Source organism: Triticum urartu, chromosome 5, assembly GCF_003073215.2.
Source record: "Triticum urartu cultivar G1812 chromosome 5, Tu2.1, whole genome shotgun sequence".
Taxonomy (NCBI): Eukaryota; Viridiplantae; Streptophyta; class Magnoliopsida; order Poales; family Poaceae; genus Triticum; species Triticum urartu.
The window spans coordinates 578,697,944-578,707,784 of record NC_053026.1 but is presented as its reverse complement, the minus strand read 5'-3'; the positions used below and the strand labels follow the sequence as shown (position 1 = coordinate 578,707,784).

General features: G+C 44.2%; 1 long non-coding RNA gene across 2 annotated transcripts; it reads left to right on the top strand.

Annotated features, from left to right (window-relative positions):
• Positions 1 to 4,148: 4,148 nt before the first annotated feature.
• On the top strand, positions 4,149 to 8,333 carry LOC125510906. Of its 2 annotated transcripts, XR_007284804.1 has the most exons (3): positions 4,149 to 4,688; positions 4,772 to 5,278; positions 6,631 to 8,333. It is a non-coding gene; the product is annotated as an uncharacterized LOC125510906 (long non-coding RNA). The 2 variants fall into 2 exon arrangements; XR_007284803.1 differs by having other exon boundaries at positions 4,772 to 8,333.
• Positions 8,334 to 9,841: the final 1,508 nt, after the last annotated feature.

The following is a 9,841-nucleotide window of genomic DNA, read 5'->3' as shown; positions in this document are numbered from 1 at the left end:
AATAGTTAGTCATGCAACTAATATTATTATTATTTCTAAATCACTAGTCAAGGGTAGCCCGCGTCATTTTTCAGCGCGGCATGTCGCGCAGCACATGCGCATCATTTGTTGCAATTAGCAAGTTTTGCTGGGCTCTTTCACCACGTGCGGGAGGAATGGAGGGTTGTTTGTGCTTTTACTTTTCGATTCGCTTTTTCAAAACAAATACCTATTAAACTGTGTATCTAAATTATACACCAGTTTTATTGTTGCGTTCCTCGTGTATAGATCTTCAAAACTATATGCCGTATCGTTTGGTTTTGATGTAATATTTTTCGGACACAACTTGTGCTCCTAACATGAACTGACCTGTACTCCCAAGTAGTTATAGTCCATACAAGCTTACCAAGCGGGGCCTTAAGGCCTCGCCACGGAGGCACGAACCACTGCGAGTTACAGTTCAAGGAGTTTCAGTTAACAAGCAACTCGTGCAGACTAACTCCCAGAATTCTTTCGTTTCTTTATGAGGAATTAACACCAAGAGATTAACTCGATACGGTACTGCTAACATGATCCGTTTTGATCAAATTAACTCCATCTGAGAGAAACTCCAACGCAATTAAGCTCTTGTCGACTGTTAGCCCATGCGCTCCACATATGGCCATCCTTCCACCGTACCCGGCCCCTATATAACACTTGAGCATTTCCCTCGATTCCGACATCTCTCCACACGCCATTGTTCACTTTGATCCATAGAGCAACATAAGCAGAGAGTGTAGCTGACGTTGAGCAAACAGCAATGGCCTCCAAGACCGCGGTCGTCGCCTTCACGCTCATCGCAGCCCAGCTCCACCTCCTCGCATGCAGTCCAACCACGGCGATATCGATCCCTCCGGCCACCACGACCGGTACTACCACCGTGCCTTCAGGACCCGCGACGGACGTCCCGGCGCTCCCGTTCCCCGGGGAGGGCGAGGTGGCCAAGGCCGCGGCTGACTGCTGGAAGGTAGTGCTGCAGGCGGAGAGCTGCGCGGTCGACGTCCTCAAGTGGCTCGCGTCGCGGCAGCTCGCCGGTCGCGTGAGCCCGGCGTGCTGCGGTGTGCTCCAGAGGTTCGGCGACAGGTGCCTCCGCGACCTCTTCCCCCGCTCTGCGGTCGGCCGACTCTACGCTCCCTTTGTCAGTCACGCGTGCGGTATCCCCAAACGGGCAACGGCCCCCAGCGGCCGCCAGTGATAGCCGGTCGTGTTCTGCCATGTGGCATCTGAAGACTGAGAATAATTCAGGCTCCATTTCAGAAAACAACAATTATTAAGGCTGAGAGATTTCAACTTCTTTTCCTTTTTTCTAAATATAGTTCTTTCTTTCATTTTTAAAGAAATTAAAAGACGCAATACAATAAGGAAATGAAGCCGGCCATGCGGTATGTATGATCGAATACAAGAGCCCTTGATTGAAATTTTTGTATTTCATTCCTGAGTGTATGAGATTATGATTGCATATGAGATTATGATTGCATGATGTATTGCTCTCGTGCATAGGCACGCATATATGATATACAAAGGTGCACCACGGACCTCAACTATACAAGACCTAGGAGGCGAACCCAATAACAATGTACACATAACACACATACTCAACACCCCCTCTCCCCCGCGCAATCGAAGCGGCATCGCGGCTGACGCAAAGACTGGACCGGAACTCCTCAAATGAAACCGTAGGCAAGCCCTTGATTGAATTTCTGTATTTCGTTCCTAAGAGCCAACATGGCATGGGCCAGTTCTTTTGACAACTTAAAAAATAAGCCGCATCAGCTTTTCTCATAAGCTGCCTTCCTCATTCGTTGAAGCTTCTGAACTAATTATGAAATTAATTTAAAAGCCTCAACAAATTTAGAGAATGATTTATTTTTTAAGCTGAGGAGAGGCAGCTTATTTTTTTTAGCCTCAGTTAGTTAGCATGCAAAAAATAATAATTGGTATGCTTTAGTTTTAATTTATCATATTGTGCTAAGAAAGAAAGAATGTATCATATTGTTCTGCTATGGCTTATAGTGTGAGAGACCTCCTGACCAGAGCCTTTTGCGCTAGCCAGGGAAAGTGGCGCTCATTCGCAAATCCCGGTTGTGCCGGCCCAGTGAAGCATCTCTTCACCCATCGATCCCTTCACCAGCTCACTGCCTCGCTCAAACTTCGCTTTCGTGTCGGACGATCGTTCAACCCTTTGACCGTTTTGGCCCTATTAACCATTGACTTATAATTTTTGGGAACAAGTTCAAATTTTTGAAAAGGATGATGATTTTTTTTAAAAGAAACACAAACTTGGAAAAATGCTTGAATAAAAAATATTCATTAATTCAAAAATATAAATTTGGAAAAAGCTCCGCGTACTTGAAAACAATTCATGAATTTGAAAAAAAAACAAATTGGTAAAGAGAAAAGTTCTTGAAAATTAAAATGGAAAAAGAAAACAAAAATAAACAAAAACCGGTCTAAAACAGACAGAAACAAAACATAAAAGAACCGGCCACAAAAAAATGCGAGAAGAACCAGACTATCACTACAGTGCTAAATGGATTGGCCCGGTTGGGGGGGGGGGGGGGGGGGGGGGGGTTGGGGATGGTCCACACTAACTCGGCCATAACTAGGAGATACAACCCTGCCTGGGTCGTTACCCGCCAAGGTCCAGGAGGCTCACACTGGGTAATATTATGATGGGCTTCGAGAGAAGACCCGACCCATTGGAGCCGGCTTACGAACAAGTCCATAGTCGGCTTACGGCCAAGCACGGGGCAGGCAAGAGTTCTCCTAACTTGGAGGACAAGGAAGTTCAACAAGACTTAGAGTAGGATTCATATTATGGGTACAACCCGGAATATACGGTACACAAGGGACCAGAGGACAGGTTAGAATCTCTCGAAAGCTAGGTAGCGCAACAACACCCATGTAATTGAGATCATCATCAATAGCAATCAAACAGGAGTAGACTTTTACCTCCACTGTGAGAGACCGAAGTTGGGTAGACTCGCGTTTCTCATTTCCGATCAACTTCATCAATAGCAATCAAGCAAGAGTAGACTTTTACCTCCACTGTGAAGGACCGAACTTGGGTAGACTCGCGTTTCTCGTTTCCGATCAACCCCGTCCAAGCTTCCACCTTGCAGTGATGGCCTCATAACTTAATTTTCATAGGAGGACATCTACCGTGACAAAACCACGTAAGAGGATGTGGCCGCGTACGATTTATACTCTATTTGGCACTTAAGAATTTGAGGTAAAATTCTCATCCCGGCCCTGTCCATCCGTCCCAAAATAGAGCCAGGGCATGCCAAGAAGGGCGGTTACCCATGGCCCGGGTGTGACGCCCCCGATTCAACCATACACTAATCATACACGCAAACGTGTATGATCAAAATCAGGGACTCACGGGAAGATATCACAACACAACTCTACAAATAAAATAAGTCATACAAGCATCATATTACAAGCCAGGGGCCTCGAAGGCTCGAATACAAGAGCTCGATCATAGACGAGTTAGCGGAAGCAACAATATCTGAGTACAGACATAAGTTAAATAAGTTTGCCTTAAGAAGGCTAGCACAAACTGGGATACAGATCGAAAGAGGCGCATGCCTCCTGCCTGGGATCCTCCTAAACTACTCCTGGTCGTCGTCAGCGGGCTGCACGTAGTAGTAGGCACCTCCCGAGTAGTAGTAGTCGTCATCGACAGTGGCGTCTGGCTCCTGGGCTCCAACGTCTGGTCGCAGCAATCGGGTATAGAAAGGGGGAAAAGAGGGAGCACTACAAGAAACCTGTTAATCTGTGACGGATTTGTGGTGATGTTCCTATAAACTGTCATGAAAATCGTCACATATTAGCAAGCGGTGCATGGGCCTCAATACAGTACTGCCTTTATGACGGACATCGAGGGACCGTCATGAAAATTGTCATGGATCGACTAGCTAGGCCTAGCCTTTTACTTCTTGATCCATGATTGGACCGTCATGGATGGCTCCTGATGATGTGTCGTGCATGCCCTTTGTCTGACCCACATGTCAGTTGAAAGCAATCAACATGTAGAAAAAAAAAGAGCGAAACTGTGAAGGAGCGCGCGCGAAGGAAAATTTTAAGTCACGAGCGCGGGGAGTGAAATTGTAAGCCAGCCCATTTAACTACAGAGTCCCCACCAGCCTAACCCTAGTTACCTTTCTCCCATCTCCCGTACCAACCATAGCCGCCGCCACTTCACCTTCCTCCTCTCGCCGTTCCATGTCGGCGCCGGCGCCGACAGCGCCGGACCTGAACCACACCGCGTCGAGCCCCTCCACATCTATCCCGCCCGGGACCCCTCCCCATTCCACGCCTCTCCCCATTCAGATCGGCCCCTCGAGTTATTGCATCCCAGTCATACCCCTCGATCTGAGGCGGCAGCGGTGGCGGGGGGACCAACTGCCGGATTTGGACGGCCCTGAGGTCGCTGGCGGCGTGCATTGATCCAGCTCCATCTGGCGGCGAGCTGAGGTGAGGTACAGTCGTACAGGAGGTGGCAACACAGCCACGGATGCAGAGTACATCGGCGACCTGTGGCTCGGTCCAATTGTCCGTCAGCCGCCCAGTCGTCGCTCCCCTCATCGTCGCGGTCGTCTTCTCCATCCGTGGTGCGCAGCCTCCTCTATGCGTCGCCGTTCACCTTCTCCAGCCGGAAAGACCCAGTACGTACCTCTGCACCAGTCCCGTACCCTACCGTTCCCCTCTGCTCGTCTCCGCTAATATAAGGTTTATTGGAGCTCTGCAGAGGAGTACAGAGTACCACCAGGACGAGCAAAACACTTGGGGCAGAACACCGGCCATGGATTGATCTAGCCGTACCTGTTAAAGGATGGCTGGAGGCCTCGTTGGCCATGTTGAACCAGTACAGAGAACATCTGGGCGTCTGCCTTGTTCGACATTAAAACGAACAGCAAGGGCAGGAGCACCACTGAGGGTTACTCGTTCGTTACTGATTGTTTGTGCTTTGTTCCTTCCTAGTCACATTGTGAAGCACATTCATTTTTTGTACTGCAAACAAAAAGTATTAGGCAAATCTCCGTTCTTGTTGCAGTTCAAGCATTGTTTTGTAGCTGTACACTTATAATTCAGAGTAATGGCCCGCAAGATTTATCCTATCAGCTTTTAGTATTAAGAAACTCATACCATTTTATATTTAACTGAAGAAAACCTCATATTTGCAGATTCTGTAGGTACATTTTACTGCAGTGTCCATTGTTTCTGCATGCACATAATGGTGATGGATCCCACACCGGTCAGTGCATCTAATGGTCTTTGTACAACTAAAAACATTTTTCACTTGGTGATGATATCTGCACTGCCCTTGCCTGCATAATTTGAATATCTCACATGGACTAGAAACATTTTTTTTACTTGGTGATGATATCTGCACAGCCCTTTCCTGAACATGCCCTTTATGTTATTCATACACTTTACTCAAGCATCTATTTGCCCTTATGTTCTGCTAGGGCTCAATGTTTTCTGGAAGTAAGCTTGACTGAAAATACACGTAATTCAATGCTTGTTCTTCTAACTAAAAATTCAGTTCATGATTCTGGTCCTATACTTACTGAAATGATTACTATAGAGGTCAAAAAGCTTTCAAATTCAAGAATAAGGAGAGTATTTTCTGTTTTCTTTCCGCCAATTTCTTTTCATATAAATATGACATTTATTGTTTATAGTTAATGGGCTTGTTTTAGCTATGTAGTTTTCAACCTATATGATTTCTGGTTATTGGATAATAAACTTTCATGTAGCTCTCGACTGCCCACACATATGTAGCTGTACAATTTAATCTCTAGATACATCATACATGCAAATTATATCTCCTGTCTCCTTCTATAGGTACCTAAAATACTTGACAAAGAAGCGAAATGACAAACAAGCCGCTTGAAGTTCCATGTGCTGTGTAAAATCTTTTTTTTTTGTACAATGAATCAAAACTCTTAGTGCTCTAATTCCTGTGCAATGCTTTGTGCCAAAATCATATAATTTTCATAGCTTCTTGGTCAGTTCGTCTTTTATCTTCTTGGTCAGTTCGTCTTTTATCTTCCGTGACCACGAGATAATTTTCACGAATTAGTATCTTAATTGATTTTGGTCTGTGGCTACCTAATTCTAGAGATGGAATAGAATAGAATAGGTTGAGGGGATCGATCTGAAACTGAGTAGGCACATATGTCAGTGTAGGTTAGTTGGTGGTTTTGGAGCAAAATTGTACACCCCGAAAGAAATATCTACACACGGAAGAAAAAAATAAAATGGTATTTCGAAACATCTGAACGACATTTCAATGCAACGGGAGCACCATATCTGTAGAGTGCTAAAGCTGCACTTGTTGTTTTTCATTTCCTGCTATTCGATTTGCTATTAATCTTACTTTCTCAATGTACAGATGTGCTTCACAAATTTTAAAATATCTTGATGATTAACACTTTAACTTAAGGAGATATTTCCATAAGCAAGTTTAGTTTCTTCCTGTGCTGGGTTCTATTAGCTTATTCTGAATCTGAACATGACATGACGAACCACTGAGACGTGATCAGATCAATTTGTTTTGTGTGTGTATAACAAGTTCCTTTGATTGATTGGCATACATCTTAGGCACACATACTGGAACACGGCGGTCCAGCCAACCTCTGGCCTCCGCTTCTTCCTCCCCGATGGTGCTGTGGAACCAACGCTGGGTTCCGCTACCCCTGACCATGGCCTAACACGCACGGACTGAAGATAAGTTATTCTATTTCTTCCTTAAAGTGAGATCGTTTGCTTCTCTGATCCAGTTCTAGTAATTTGTATAAGGCCTTAGCTTGTTGTCAGGGAGGAACTTTCATCTCATTGCTAAAACTTGGGTAAACTGTGGGCATACAAAATACATCTTTGTTTTTGTTGCCTTACAAACATGGCTGTGAACAAACCGAATGTTGGCAAACAATTGTATATCCATTTTCACTTATTATGATATTTCTGAAAGTGAAAGGGACTAAGGATAGCACAGAGAGCAGAGAGCACACGGGTTATGTTGGAAAAATTGGTCGAAGTTACAATGCATTAGCTGGCATAAATATAGCACAACTAGCATGCCTAGATGCACACAACGTTGATGGTAAGATATGCTTGACAACTACCTAACAGGATCAGATTATTCATTTTGTAAATGTAAAAAAAATATTATTGTCTTCACAACGTCCACCACTGAATATCTCTATGTATTTCTAGACCTTGATTTGATATTAAAAAGACAATCCAATTTATCTTCTCGCTTATGTCCTGGAAGGTTTCAGGATCTGTATCTATATTCGTGATTGCTACTGCATGTGTTCTGACTCGGCTTGTACCTTCATTAAAATGAAGTAATACTTAAGCTATGTATGAGTCTGATTTGTGCAAGCCTTGTTCCTACTGCTGCCACCTTGTATAAATATATACTGGTTCGTGCAATACTTGCTCCTACTTCAAATTTTTAGTCTGAACGTACCTATATACACTTGCATCAGATTAAATTTGTAGTCTGATTCGTGAAGTAGGAGCAAGGGTTGTTCCTACTGCTGCCACCATGTATAAATATATACTGGTTAATTTCATTTAACTATTTTTTCTGTCACAAATAATAGTACTATGCTGGTCAAGTGGGCAGCGTATAGAATCGTCTTGCACAGAAGTAACACGGATAATATAATCAATGGGTTTATGATAGAAAATCATTTCTGTATATCTTGAATGAATATAAACGATGCATGATTATTTCAAGTTGCACTTTCCTATCTATTATCTCATTGTTTATCAAGTATTTTCATGTTTCATTGTCCACTACATTACAATGGGTTTATATGGCCTCAACTACTGCTGCTATAGTAGGAGTTCTGTGATGTGTGTTTCGTCACTTTGTCATTTGACACACTTTTTTTGGGTTAATTTTAAGCAACCTCATGTTTAATCTTGTTTTATAGTAGATACAATGTTATTCTCATTTGTAGGCACTACAAGATTTAAGAATTCTGGACATGTAATTCATTTTTATATTTGTTGCAATTTTCTTATTTCTACTATCTATCCATATGTGCAAATATCTAATATTCTTGTTAATATGCTAGGTAAGATTGGATACTGTGCTACTTGGTGCTGCCCATCACGGCATGATCGTTGCCATCAAGAACGTCGATGGCAAGAGCTTGAATAACAGCCTCGATAGTTTATATGTTTTGTTGATGTAAAATGGATTGTACTGGTTCATAACTCTGTTATGTGATATATTTTGTCAATCTATGTTGTATGTCATCACTTTGTAGATGATTTTTTAAACTGCTGTGTTGTAGATACATACAGATGGCTGTGTTAAACTTTGTAATGTTTCACACCTTGTAAATATTTTTTGTTGGGAAAATTTGGCATTAGGATTTGTGTAACGCCCTTTAAATTGGCCCTTAAAAACATAGTCAAATTCTGGCCAAAAGAAACGGGATAATGGGCTAAGCCAAATTTAAACCGCCCATTAAATTGTGCCTAAATTCATGACGAATTTCGTGACGGAAAATAGTATCCACGTAGGCAGCCACGTAATTCAAATTACTCAATTGAAAATCCTATGTGGCGTTATTCCATGACAGATTGTTCCGTCACAAAGGTTTGGGCCTGGGTGGGCCGGGGGCAGATCCATGACAGCCAAGAACCGTCATGGTAGGTACGATATCAAATTATGACGCGATATACATGACGGATTTCAAATCCGTCAAGGATGGACACCCATGACAGTTTTTCACTAATTTGTGACGGACTAGATCCGTCATGTATTAACAGATTTCTTGTAGTGGAGCAAAGCAACCGTGAGTACTCATCCAAAGTACCCGCAAGCAAGGATCTACACTACATATGTATGCATTGGTATCAAATGGAATAAGGGTATCATATGTGGACTGAACTGCAGAATGCCGGAATAAGAGGGGGATAGCTAGTCCTATCGAAGACTACGCTTTTGGTAACCTCCATCTTGCAGGAGAAGGAGAGAGTAGATGGTAAGTTCACCAAGTAACATCGCATAGCAATAATCCTAACCGATGATCCTCCCTTCATCGCCCTGTGAGAGAGCGATCACTGGTTGTATCTGACACTTGGAAAGGTGTGTTTTATTAAGTATCCGGTTCTAGTTGTCATAAGGTCAAGGTACAACTCCAAGTCGTCCTGTTACCGAAGATCACGGCTATTCGAATAGATAAACTTCCATGCAGGGGTGCACCACATAACCCAACACGCTCGATCCCATTTGGCCGGACACACTTTCCTGGGTCATGCCCGGCCTCGGAAGATCAACACGTCGCAGCCCTACCTAGGCACAACAGAGAGGTCAGCACGCCAGTCTAAATCCTATGTCGCAGGGGTCTGGGCCCATCGCCCATTGCACACCTGCACGTTGCGTACGCGGCCAGAGAGCAGACCTAGCAACCTCCATTACAAAGGAAGTTGCGTGACGCGGTCCAACCCGGTGCGCGCCACTCAGTCGCTGACGTCACGAAGGCTTCGGCTGATACCACGATGTCGAGTGCCCATAACTGTCCCCGCGTAGATGGTTAGTGCGTATAGGCCAGTAGCCAGACTCAGATCAAATACCAAGATCTCGTTAAGCGTGTTAAGTATCCGCAAACACCGACCAGGGCCAAGCCCACCTCTCTCCTAGGTGGTCTCAACCTGCCCTGTCGCTCCGCCTCAAAGTAACAGTCGGGGGCCGTCGGGAACTCAGGCCCACCACTACCTGGATGGAGCCACCTGCCCCTTCAGCCCCCATCTCTGAACAGTATCATAAATAATGTAACAGTATAAA